The sequence below is a fragment of the Elaeis guineensis genome, chromosome 2 (genome assembly GCF_000442705.2).
Source record: "Elaeis guineensis isolate ETL-2024a chromosome 2, EG11, whole genome shotgun sequence".
In the NCBI taxonomy this organism is placed as follows: domain Eukaryota; kingdom Viridiplantae; phylum Streptophyta; class Magnoliopsida; order Arecales; family Arecaceae; genus Elaeis; species Elaeis guineensis.
In genome coordinates, this window is record NC_025994.2 from 45,727,436 (window position 1) to 45,741,436 (window position 14,001).

At 36.4% G+C, this 14,001-nt stretch overlaps 1 non-coding gene across 1 annotated transcript; it reads right to left on the minus strand.

The window, feature by feature from the left end:
- Window positions 1-2,387: 2,387 nt before the first annotated feature.
- On the minus strand, window positions 2,388-2,493 carry LOC140855901 (small nucleolar RNA R71). The gene has a single exon (XR_012139346.1). It is a non-coding gene; the product is annotated as a small nucleolar RNA R71 (small nucleolar RNA).
- Window positions 2,494-14,001: the final 11,508 nt, after the last annotated feature.

Genomic DNA, 14,001 nt, shown 5'->3' on the forward strand with positions numbered 1-14,001 from the left:
TTTTTTTTGTAATTTTCTAATCAAAAAGGAGCGTAAAGGAGTGTGGCTGGCACGTTTTTGGTGGGCTTCATGCGATTTGAATTTTGGTGCGGGCCCGAGGCTTGAGCGTGGGAGCTGGCGAGTGGCTTGGTTCAAACATGGTGGGTCCAATCCAAGATGCAGGTGTGCGGGGTTTCAAGTAAAATAGAGATGCTGGCTTTTGTTGGCACGATCACGCGGCATTGGGCATGGTGTGGCATCTGGCATGGCAGGCATGCGGCATGGCAGGTTCGTGGGGACAGACGGATGCTCATAATAGCAGATAGATCTGAAAATTAAAGGAAAAAAGATAATACTTAGAAATACTTCAAGAGGAAGAATTTATATTTTCTTTATCTGCTTGTGATCTTTCCATCTCATCCATCCATCTTTTAGTCCTAAGTATTTTTTTTAGTCCCACATCTGAAAACCATGTAAAACTCCTCCCTCCTAACACCTATAAAAAGGCTCTTGTACTCCCATTTGAGGGGGAGCCCAAAAATTCTTCTAGAGCCTTGCATAGAGGAAGAGAAAGGGACTACTCCATGAGCAGCTAGGCTAGCAGTCTCGGGAGTGGAGAAAAAATTTTGTAACGACACAGAGTGGGTTTATTATTCTAAACTTTCTTGTATTTCTTTATTGCTTTTTATTTAAATCATCATGAGTTCTTTATTTGCTCCGTTTCATATGCTTTTATTTATGCTTTCCTATTAGATTAATATTAGGAACAACTTTTACTTTCCGGAGACGTGCCGTGATCTATGGGTATGGGGCGTGTCGAGGAAAGAAGAGTTGTTTACCCAGTACTTTTCGGAGATGCATCGTGATCTACGGGTACAGGGTGTACCGAGAAAAGATAGATATTTTTCTTAAGATTAATCTATCTATTTAATTAAAAAAAAGAGATACAACTGTACTAGTGCAAAATTAATTCAAAACTCTTGAGCTCTTTATTTTCTAATTACATCAATTTTAAGATAATTTATTTTTTTAAATCAAAACAACGCTTCTTTCTTTTATTTTACAATCTCAACTTAGCCCAAGGTCCCTGAGGATACGATCTCGACTCATCCTACCTACGTAGTGAGTAGAGTTATTTTTGGTGCTATTAATGACTACGCATCAAATTTTGGCACCGTTGTCGGGGATCTTGGCACGATTGAATTAAAAAGAAAAAACCACTGACATTTCATAACACTTAACTAAAATAGCGTAACCTCAAATATAAAAATTTCTAACTTGATTGGACATCTTGTTTCTTTGCATTGCATCTCCATAATTAACTTTAAGGGTGCAACCCATTAACTAAGATAAGGTGGGGATTTAATCACCCTTCCTTGGCCCATAAATCACTCCCTTGCATTTGTATAACCTAGACCTTAATTTAAAATTAATTAGACATTGACCCCTAAGGATTTCGAGCTCATTAGGACAAGTGACCCTGAGAGTTGAACCAGATTAGACTTGGTCAGCTAGCTGGTGTCTAGGCAAGTGGTTTGTGGGACGACTGGGCCCGAAGGAAGGTGGTTTTTAATTGGTTCTGTTCGCTGATCTGACCAATGTCATTGGTGTCTAAGGAAAGCAACGGGGGGACTCCCACCAACCTTACACTTATCTGGCCAGTTGGTTGGTCAAGCTCCGACTTGGAGGGCTTGAAGGCTAACTACGTTAGGAGCTGTCTAAAACGAAGGTAACTTTAGGATAGAGAGTCCACTGCGTGCTAAATTGATTGTAATTAAAATCTAACCACAACTAATTCTTCTATTAGTTTTAGGACTTCTTAGGATCTCTTCTTTAGAACTCTTTTCTCTCTTCTTTTCTTCTTTTAAAAAAAAAAAAATAATAATAATAATCCTTAACAGACTAGGATAGTCCTATATAGACCTTTTAGTTGCATGTTAGGTCGACGATCACTAAAACCCGACTTACAACCATTAGACGAAGAATTAGAAAAGACTCTTAGGACTATCCAAGTTAGAAACATGGCTGCACCTGGTGAGGCTAATCCTCCATGCTCATTGAGAGATATTTCACTCCATCCTCGTATATCTACTCTCCATGCATTCAAGCACCTCCAGTAGAAGCTACCCAATATGAGATTAAGTCTAGCATTATTCAAATATTGCCATCATTCTATGAACTTAGTAACGAGGACCCATACAAACACTTGGATGAATTTTTTAAAATTTGTTCCATAGTAAAAATCCAAAACTTCTCTGATGATGCCCTTAGATTGAAACTGTTCCCTTTCTCACTTAAGGACAAAGCCAAGCATTGGTTAAACTCCTTAGACTCTATAACCATTTCAACTTGGGAACATCTTTAGAGAGAATTTTTCAAGAAATACTTTCCAATTGAAAAAATAAATCAAATTAGAAAAGCTATCACTAGTTTTTTCCAATTGGAGGGTGAACTTTTTCATGAGACATGGGAAAGGTTAAGGGACCTCATTCGTAAATATCCACACCATGCTATCCCTAAATGGCAACTTTGTCAGTATTTTTATGATGGTCTATCGGAGAAACACCGACAAATGGTTGATGCATCATGTGGTGGGACATTCATGCTAAAGAGTGAGGATGAAGCATGACAGCTCTTTGAAACACTTAGTGAGAATTCCCTACATCATATGTCTGCCACCTCTAGAGAACAACCCATGCTTCAACAAAAAAGAAGTGGAATTTATCAGATTGAAAACGTCATGGATATCCACAGTAAGGTAGATGAACTGTCCCAAAAATTAGACCGTCTTCTAAATACTGGACAATCCCCGATTCCACCTAACCCAATCCAAGAAGTTTGTGCATTGTGTGCAAGTCCGAACCATTTTGTTAGTGAATGCCCAGCCGCACCTCAATTTTCTGAGTTTGTGCACGAGTAGGTTCAGCAAGCTCAAGTCCAACAAGCTCGCAGACCAGGAAATGATCTATATTCGAATACTTATAATCCCGACTGGAGAAACCATCCAAATTTTTTCTGGAGATCACAACCAGTGGTTGGCCCTGCTACACCTCGACCTCAATATCAGGACCCAACATATAGGCATGGACCATACCATCAATTTCAAAATGCTCCTCAACCATCTACTACTAGTCATAGCTCAGCTTTTGAGGAAAAAGTTCTGAAAGTACTAGAATGATTAGAAGTCAACACTCAGACCCTTAACTCCTGCACACAATCCATTGCTAAGCTAGAGACCCAAATAGGTCAACTAGTGACTGCATTCAGTAGGAGGGAAGGAGGAAAATTACCTAGCCAACCCGAGAGCAACCCAAGAAGATAATTTGTGATTGAGAGCTCTAATACCCCAGAAGCTTTTTCTGAACACGCAAAATCAATCATGACTCTGAGAAGTGGGAAGATCATTGAACACACTAGTAAAATCAATGAGACCGACCCTAAACCTCTAACCGAAGCCAAATCACCGAAGAACAAGGAGGACCTTAAAATAGAAAATGAACCAACTGCACCGAAATCATCTTACTTGCCTAAAGCCCCATTTTTGGATGTCCTGAAAGCCCCTATTCCTGTAGATAAGAAGGGAGGAAGACTCGACGAGATGTTGGAATTGTTTAAGCAAGTCCAAAGTAATCTTCCCCTTCTAGACGCAATCAAACAGGTCCCTGCTTATGCTAAATTTTTGAAGGATTTGTGCACCCAAAAATGTAAATCTAGATCACAAATCCCAAAGAAAGTATGCCTCACTGGACAAGCTAGTTCTGTCTTCCAGCATGTCACTCCTCCAAAGCTTAAGGACCCAGGAGCCTCCATCATTTTCTGTGTTATAGGAGATTATCACATTGAAAAAGCTCTTCTGGACTTAGGAGCAAGTGTGAATCTTTTACCTAGTTCGGTGTATAAATTTTTTGGATTCGGAGAACTGAAATCCGCATCAGTCACACTGCAATTAGCCGATAGATCAATTAAGAAACCACGTGGAATGCTTGAGGATGTCTTGGTCAAGGTAGATGAGTTTTACTTTTTAGTTAATTTTTTGGTTCTCGACATGGAACTAAGTGGCAACCCAAGATAAATTCCCATTATCTTAGGACGACCCTTCCTAGCTACGGCAAATGCATGCATTAATTGTAGGACAGGAGTCATGGATGTATTGTTTGGGAATAAAAAACTGAGACTGAATGTGTTTGGTGCTTTTCAAGGACCATCAATGGATAGTTGCTTCGAAGTAGATACACTAGAAGATATTATAGAAGATGCAACACCCACAATTCTAGCACCAAACCCCTTAGATACTTGCTTGGCTCACTTTAGAGTGTATGACTTTGAGGGATATATGAAAGAAGTTAACACCTTGTTGGATACACTACACGATAAAACCACTCCTCCATGGACAATCAAGTATGAGCCATTGCCCACATTAGCCAGTACACCAATAGTCCCATCTTTAGAATCACCATCTATGTTAGAATTGAAACTCCTTCCTGCTACACTCAAGTATGTATTTCTAGGACCCAATGACACCCTCCCGACAATCATTGCATCAGACTTGACCCCTAATCAGGAAGCACAATTGGTTGGTATTCTGAAGGAACACAAAGAGGCTATCGGTTGGTCCATTGCCGATTTAAAAGGAATTGACCCCTCTATTTGCATGCACCATATTTATTTTGAGGCAAATGCCAAACTCCATCGAGATATGCAGAGGAGATTAAACCCAAACATGCATGAAGTAGTAAAGAAAGAGGTGGTAAAGTGGTTAGATGCTGGAATCATCTACCCCATATCCGATAGTAAATGGGTCAGTCCCACTCAAGTAGTACCTAAGAAATCAGGTATTACTGTGGTTGAGAATGAAGAAGGTGAACTACTTTCCACTCGCAAATCATCTGGATGGCGAGTATGCATAGATTATAGAAAACTAAATGCCGTTACTAGGAAGGATCATTTTTCATTGTCCTTCATTAACCAAATCTTAGAATGGTTAGCAGGACAAAGTTTTTTCTATTTTCTTGATGGTTATTCAGGTTACAATCAAGTACTTATATTTTTGGATGATCAAGAAAAGACTACCTTCACCTGCCCCTATGGCACCTTCACTTTTCGGTGTATGTCATTCGGGCTCTGCAATGCACCCGCTACATTTCAACGATGCATACTGGCTATTTTTTCAGATATGGTGGACAAATATCTTGAAGTTTTTATGGATGATTTTTTTGTGTTTGGAACCACCTTTGAGGATTGTCTCCATAATTTTTCTAAAGTTCTTAAATGGTGTATGGAGATAAATCTTGTCCTAAGTTGGGAAAAGAGCCATTTCATGGTGCGTAAGGAAATTGTATTAGGACATATTATTTCTGAAAGAGGGATCAAGGTAGATAAAGCCAAAGTTGAGGTCATTTCAAAACTACCACCCCCTACTTCGGTCTGACAAATACGATCCTTCTTAGGTCATGCCAGATTTTATAGATGCTTCATCAAAGACTTTAGCAAGATTTCAAGACTCCTGTGCAATCTATTGGCCAAGGACACACCATTTGTCTTTGACGAAGACTGTTTGAAAGTATTCAACACATTACGAACAGCCCTGACAACAGCACCCATAATAAAATTTCCTGACTGGTCCATTCCATTTGAGATTATGTGTGATGCCTCTGACTTTACAATAGGTGCCGTCTTAGGCCAAAAAATCAATAAGGAGCCACATGTAATCTATTATGCTAGCAAGACTCTTTGCGATGCCCAATTAAACTACACCACAACAGAAAAAGAGCTACTAGCAATAGTGTTCGCCCTTGAAAAATTTGCTCATATCTGTTAGTGTCTAAGGTTCTAGTTTACTCTGATCATGCGGCTCTAAAACATCTCCTCTCAAAGAAAGATACTAAACCGCGTTTAATCAGATGAATCTTTCTTTTACAAGAATTTGATCTGGAAATCTGAGATAAGAAGGGTTCCGAGAATGTGGTAGCTGATCACATCTCTAGGATCTTAGTTGAACACACGATAGGCATAGATGAGGTCAAAGAGAAATTTCTTGACGAACAACTTTTCACAATCTTCTCTAGCCGTCCTCCATGGTTTGCCCATTTTGTCAATTACTTATCAACCAGACAAGTACCTTCTCACTGGACAAAACAAGAAAAGGATCGATTTTTCTCGTAAATTAAACATTATTTCTAGGAGGAACCTGAACTATTCAAATACTGTCCTAACCAAGTTATTCGTCGTTGTGTCTCCGAGAGTGAATTTCAAAGCATTCTTACTTTTTGCCATTCTTCGGCATGTGGGGGACATTTTAGTGGAAGAAAAACTGCAGCAAAAGTGCTGCAAAGTGGGTTTTATTGGTCAACGCTTTTCAAGGATGCACATAAATTTGGCCGAAGTTGTCTGCAATGTCAGCAAACAGAAAATTTATCCAAGAAGGATATGATGCCGCTGACCCCTATTTTAGTAGTAGAAATCTTCGATGTTTAGGGGATTGATTTCATTGGACCTTTTCCAGCCTCATTTGGATTCAAATATATTCTGGTGGCAGTTGATTACGTGTCAAAATGGGTGGAGGCAATAGCTACACGGACTAATGATAATAAAGTTATAACTAGTTTTATCCAATGAAACATCATTAGTCGATTTGGCTTCCCAAGGGTGATCATTAGTGACGGGGGGAATCATTTTACGAATAAACATTTTGAAGCATTTATGAAAAAATATAATATTACACACAAAGTGGCCACACCATATCACCCCTAAACTAATGGTCAGGTAGAGGTGTCAAATAGGGAGATTAAACATATCCTAGAAAAGATGGTTAAGCCCAATAGAAAGGATTGGTCTCTTCATTTAGATGATGCATTATGGGCTTACCGTATAGCTTTTAAAATTTCTATCGGTATGTCACCCTACCGATTAGTTTATGGCAAAGCTTGCCATCTGCCAGTTGAAATAGAACATCGTGCACTCTGGGCCATACGAATGTTTAATTTTAACATGAAGAATGCAGGTTCTAATCGAAGGTTGTAAATCAATGAACTGGAAGAACTTCGCAACGATGCATACGAGAGTTCACAAATTTACAAGGCTCGAACCAAAGTATTTCATGACAAATATATCTCTAGAAAATCATTTGAGCTAAATCAAAAGGTATGGCTTTTCAATTCCAGGTTACACCTTTTTCTCAAAAAACTTCGATCCCGATGGGATGGACCTTTCATTGTCACACAAATATTCCCACATGGAGCAATTGAAATTCATGACCCCCAGAATGGCAATACATTTAAGGTAAACGGCCAACGTCTGAAGCCATATGTAGATGAAATTGCACATAAAGAATAAATCGACACCATCTACCTATGTGATTCACTTTATAATGAATAATAAACTTGACATCTGGCTGAAGACGTAAAACTTAGCGCTTATTAAGAGGCAACCCAACGATTTCATATATTTTTTTTACTTTACTGTAGCCGCAGTAATTTAGAACAAGAGTCTATTAATCAATGAAGCTATCTTCAACTTTCGAAGCAAAATTATCCCAGGTGCACTCTCTCCTTTTATTTTCTTTGCTTTCTTACTCCATTGAGGACAATGTAGATTAAGTTGGGGGGGAAGGAAATTAATCAAATCTTCGAGTATGGTCAGAAATAATTAGTTTTATGTATCCAAATTTTATTTTGATTAAGAGTCAATTAGGCATCTTAATCAATGAATGATTAACGGTCAAGATAATTTTAGAGATACTGAGGAATAAATTATTAAGAAAACCCAATGAATGGTAGGGTTTAGACTAGACCAAATTTTAGGAGTGATTCTACAACCCTCTTCTTACTGATCTCAATAAAGAATCTGCTTCATGAGAGATTGGATGGAAAGTTTGAGGTATGCAAAAATTTTTCTTAAAATTTATTTTTTTTAAAAAAAAATATTGATTTCCTACTGAGTAACCGGGCCCATTCACCTAAGTAAGTATTGTGGTTCATGTAAAAAGGTAGGCAATATTAAAAAAATAAATAAATAATAGTGGATAATAAGGGGACTAAATTGCAAGAAGATAATAAACCTTTCTCACATTAAGTTAGAGGATTTAAAGAGTAAAGTGGGGAGTTGGTGAAAGAAAAACTCTTAAAATTTCTTTAGTTAATACTCAGCCACTAATTGGGTCAAATTGATAATCCAATGAAGTATCTCTTTAATGGTCTGATCAGGTATCATCTACCTTTTGGGATGCCTAACCTAACTTTTTATTCAAGATCGAGTCGGTACACAATGCTGATATATCTATTTTACTCGAGGACGAGCAAAATTCAAGTTGGGAGTGTGATAAACACTTAATTTAAGTCATTTAAAGCAAAAAATTATATTTAATTTATTTTATTTATTAAGAATTTGATGCTTCTTTTTATATTTTACAAGAAAGGTGATCGTCGATACAAAGAGTCCGATTCGTAGATCAAAAAGACTCAAGTTTGAAGAAAATTGAACTTAAAACAAAATTTAAATAAAAGAAGGATGCATACGGTATTATAGAAAATGAAGATACTATGCAAGGAACCCAAAAAGGATATAGACATCATTTTAAAGAAACAAAAGTTTTCTTTTATAATTTTCTAATCAAAAAGGAGCGTAAAGGAGTGTGGTTGGCACGTTTTTGGTGGGCTTCATGCGATTTGAATTTTGGTGCGAGCCCGAGGCTTGAGCATGGGAGCTGGCGAGTGGCTTGGTTCAAACATGGTGGGTCCGATCCAAGATGCAGGTGCGTGGGGTTTCAAGTGAAATAGAGATGCTGGCTTTTGTTCGCGCGATCGCGTGGCATCGGGCATGGTGCGGCATCGGGCATGGCAGGCGCACGGCATGGCGGGTTCGTGGGGATAGACGGACGCTCATAATAGCAGATAGATCTGAAAATTAAAGAAAAAAAGATAATACTTGGAAATACTTCAAGAGGAAGAATTTATATTTTCTTTATCTGCTTGTGATCTTTCCATCTCATCCATCCATCTTTTAGTCCTTAGTATTTTCTTTAGTCCCATATCTGAAAATCATGTAAAACTCCTCCCTCCTAACACCCATAAAAAGGCTCTTGTACTCCCATTTGAGGGGGAGCCCAAAAATTCTTCTAGAGCCTTGTATAGAGGAAGAGAAAGGGACTACTCCATGAGCAGCTAGGCTAGCAGTCTCGGGAGTGGAGAAGAAATTTTGTAATGACACAGAGTGGGTTTATTGTTCTATACTTTCTTGTATTTCTTTATATACAATAAAGATTATGCTTTTTATTTAAATCATCATGAGTTCTTTATTTGCTCCCTTTCATATGCTTTTATTTATGCTTTCCTGTTAGATTAATATTAGAAATAACTTTTACTTTTCAGAGACGCACCGTGATCTACGGGTATGGGGCGTGCCGAGAAAAGAAGAGTTATTTATCTAGTACTTTTTGGAGACGCACCGTGATCTATGGGTACGGGGTGTGCCGAGGAAAGATAGATATTTTTCCTAAGATTAATCGCATCTATTTAATTAAAAAAAGAGATACAACTCTACTAGTACAAAATTAATTCAAAACTCCCGAGCTCTTTATTTTCTAATTACATCAATTTTAAGATAATTTATTTTTTTAAATCAAAACAATGCTTCTTTCTTTTATTTTGCAATCTCAACTTAGCCCAAGGTCCCTGAGGATACGATCTCGACTCATCCTACCTACATAGTGAGTAGAGTTATTTTTGGTGCTATCAACAACTATGCATCAGATCCTAGCTTAATTATGAAATCAATTAGGCCCCAATCCAGCTGGAGAATTAGTTAGACTAAAACCCCATTGATCTAGGGATTGATTCTTAATGGATATCAAAAAAGTTTTTGATAATAGGGCTTCATCCAATCAAGTCAATTATCTAATAGAATTTGATCCAATCTAAGCCTATATAAAATTAATTAAATTATATTTAATTTAAAATTTGATTTGCATCTCTGAGATCAATTGGAACAAGCCCTGTTATTCAATAGGTATGCATCCAATCAAACCAAAGCCGATCTAATTGAATCCAATTCAATTAGATTTAATCCAATCCCCAATGCTCAATCAAATTGAGCCAATTAATAATCATATTATTAATTAATTATTCCTCTAATTTATCAATCATTAGTAAATAATTTATTATAATATTTATAAAAGATTAATCATCAATCAAATTGATAATTAAACCCTTCAACGATTTATAATCATCGATCAATCATTTGATCGGACAGATATTTTTATATGTGTAACCCCATAGGTTCAAACCTAAGCTGGTAGTATAAGAATAAATTTTGTACTAATCGATGTAACCATCTAGTAATGGGATCCGATGTCCGAATAAGCCGAACGTATGCCCAACAACACTCTAAAGTCCATGTAGATATAGTTACTATATAAATCATCCCTTTGACACTTGACGCTCAAGGACCACTAAGGGTTAAACTGTCAACCCAGGAAGAGTAGTCCACATTGTGTCTCAACCTTAAAAATTCTGTGACTCCTCACTAAGATTACTTTGACCAAAGTTTTACTGAATTGAAATACAGTGATACATCATCTTCAAGTTTACTTAAAGTGGTCAATCCTATCTTGACTCGCACTCAAACTGCACAAGTACTTAACTGTACCCAAAAACTTCTATCATCGAATTAAAAATTTATGTAGTCCGACACCAAAGCACAGTGAGTTGCTTGCAAGTCACTAGAGTAGTCTCAGATCAGCGGAACACACATACCCATATCCTATCAGAGCAGCCCTTGACAGCAGAGTGCTTTGGAGGTGGTCACGCTCAGTGAAATGTATTCCTACAAATCATCCATATGCCATATTCGTGTCACCACACACCTTGATTAAGAGAACAACCAACTAATATGGCATACAATGACCAACACTCGATACAATTATCATCCTTGTAACAATTATATCATTTAGTCACGGGCAGGATTTAAGAACTATACGATAAATCCTCCTTTATCATTTTGGAAGTAGCTCTAAGGACTTCATCATAACATATGAGTTCTATTTTAGAAGATGTATTCCTTATGATGAATCTGTCAGATAATATTTATCATTTTATAATTCATATACTTATATGAAGCACAATCATCTATAATCTAGATGATTAACTTTAGAACATATTTTTCAACAACTCTCACTTGGACTAAAGTCAATTAGATCAGTATCAAATACCCATCTTTCATTTTAGATCATTGAACTCTTTAGATCCAATTGCTCTAGTCAATGGGTCGGTCAAATTTTTCTTTCAGTCGATCTACCTAAGATCAACTTTATTTCGATCTTATCGAACAAGTTGATTGCAATGCAAAAAATATTTTATTTTTAGATAGAACATTAATTCTTCAGCTTGAGCTATGGCTCCAGTACTGCTGTCAATGCAGAAAGACTGGACCATCAATAAAGGATGCCACTCCAAGCTCGCTAATGAACTTCCATAACCAAACAACTTCTTTACCAGCATCAAATATTGCAAAGAACTCCATATCATAAATTAAATTGGCTACTGACTATTATATGGAACCTTTCTAGCATGTCGCTCCTCTTTTCAGGATGAAAACATAACCTGACACAATTTTGTCATTTTGATCTAACTAGAAATTGTAATCAATATTCCATAAGTTTTAAGTTAGACTCTCCATAAACGAGCCATTGGTCCTTAGTACTTCACAAATACTTAAGGATGGTTTTAATAACCTTCCAAATCTTTATGAAGAATGGAGATGACAATCAAGCTTTTATTCCCTGTAATGTAGGGCTGTCATTTTCGATTAAGAAAATTTCATCCAAATAATACAAAGAATACTTTTATAGAACTATTAGCCCATTTGTACATACAGAATTCTATTTTGTTCTCAATAAAACCATATGTTCAAAACGTATATTCCAACTTCGAGAAGTTTGATTCAATCCAAATGGACTTGAGGATTGCCATAAGGAATAACTTCTCATCATAGTCAATACTATAACTTTGATGAAATCTTTTGGCAATCAGACAGTATTAATAGGTCTCTACCTTTTCATCTGCACCTTTAATCCATCTAGAATCCACTCACACTCTATGTATCTTACCCATTTAGGTGAATCAATGAATGTCCATATATTGTTGATCTTCATAGACTTCATTTCAGATTTAATAGCTCCAAACTACTTCTCAAAGTTAGATCCCTATATAGCATCCGTATGGGAGATCAAATCTCCATCTCAAATCTAAAAATCAAAGTATCTGTTCGGCTGATACGGTACTTATCATATCTACTCAAGGATGCCTTTATATCGAGCTCCGAATTTGATCTAATCAACTTTGATTCTGTTGGTTAGTATCAGAGTTGGCTCCTCTACCTATCAAACTTCACTAAGATTGGTCTTAACGGTATCAGTTCCTTCATCAAAAAACTTTTTTTCTAAAAAGAATGCCTTAAGATTCATGAACATCTCATATCCATCAGGAAGATAGAAGAAATATTTTTAAAATAATATTTATCAGATCAAGATCCAAGCTAGTCAGTTTGTGAATATTTCACATAAGCTCGATACCCCAAATGTTAAAGTAAGAGAGTATCGAATTACCCAAGTCCATATCCCATATGGAATTTTGGTGACCGATTTGCTCAGAATGTTCTCAAGCACATATCAAGTAGTCTCTAAAATATAACCTCAGGTAGATTAGCAAATTCACAGTAGACCGAACCATATCTAACCAAGTTTAATTCCTCCTTTTAGACATCTCTTTTTAAATAGTAATGTCCCAAGAGAGGTCCATTAAGAGAGAATCTAATTTTTTCTAAGACATGTTAAAATTTACTGTAAAGATATTCACTTCATCAGTCAAACCGATGAGTTTTAATACTTTTTACAGTTTATTTCTCTACCTCATTTTAAAATCGTTTGAACATTTCAACTGATTCGGACTTGTGCTTCATAAGCAAGATGCACCCATATCAAGATAGATCGTCAGAGATTTTAAATGAAGTAGTAAGCCCTCTTTTGACACTAATATTTATGAGTGTAAATACATCAATATGTACCAAACTTAGAACATTACTAGCTCATTCATTTTTTTCAATAAAAGGTGACTAAGTCAACTATGCCAAAGGTAGATTTTAGTGATATTATCTAATCTAGGGTGCTAGTTAGATGTGTGCTTTACACTAACAGGCTATGGTATTGATTTTATGTCAATTTCAATTATCCACTCATTATTGTAGTATCATTCACAATGATATTACAACAATCATGCTTATTAATACCATTAATAAGATTAGACAATAGTGACAATCACTTAAATGACATGGTCAGGGTTGAAAATAAGTTCGATAATTTTTAATGTTAAGACTGGAACAGACTTCTATCTCTTACATTTAGGAGTTTCTTGTCGTTTTCAAATTTTCTACTATCCTGAATTTTTTTTCAATATTTACAAATATGACTTGTGCTGTCGGTATCCTATACCCTGATAGTAGTATTACCAATAGAGAAACTTTAAGGAGTTATCATATAACTATCTTGACCATCAACCATTTGTTGATTTTTCTTTTAAGCTGTTTGGGTTAGTCTGAGACTTCTTAATCAATTTGCTCAAAAATTATGCTTAACTTCTGATATTGGCTATCAAAGTTAGGTCTGATAATATTTTCACTATCTAACAGTGAAGAGAGCGATAATTTTTTATTCATTTCTAAAAAGAGAACAATTGACCTATTAGTATATGAACTATTTTAAGCCTAAAGATCTAGACTTTAGTCTAAAAGTTCTCTCACTATTTTATACAAATTGGTAGCCTCTACATCCAATTCGAAAAATTATCTTAATTCCTTAGTAGGTACTAGAATTCATACAGACTGCATATAAGCCTGAGGATGGCTCGGTCAATCCATATGCATCCATGGGTAGGTTCTCAATCAATTATTTCTCCAAATAATTTTTAGTATTTAATTTCACCTCAGGTTTCATTTCAGTAGGTGATGGGCCTCCATGAAAAGTTTCGATTAGGT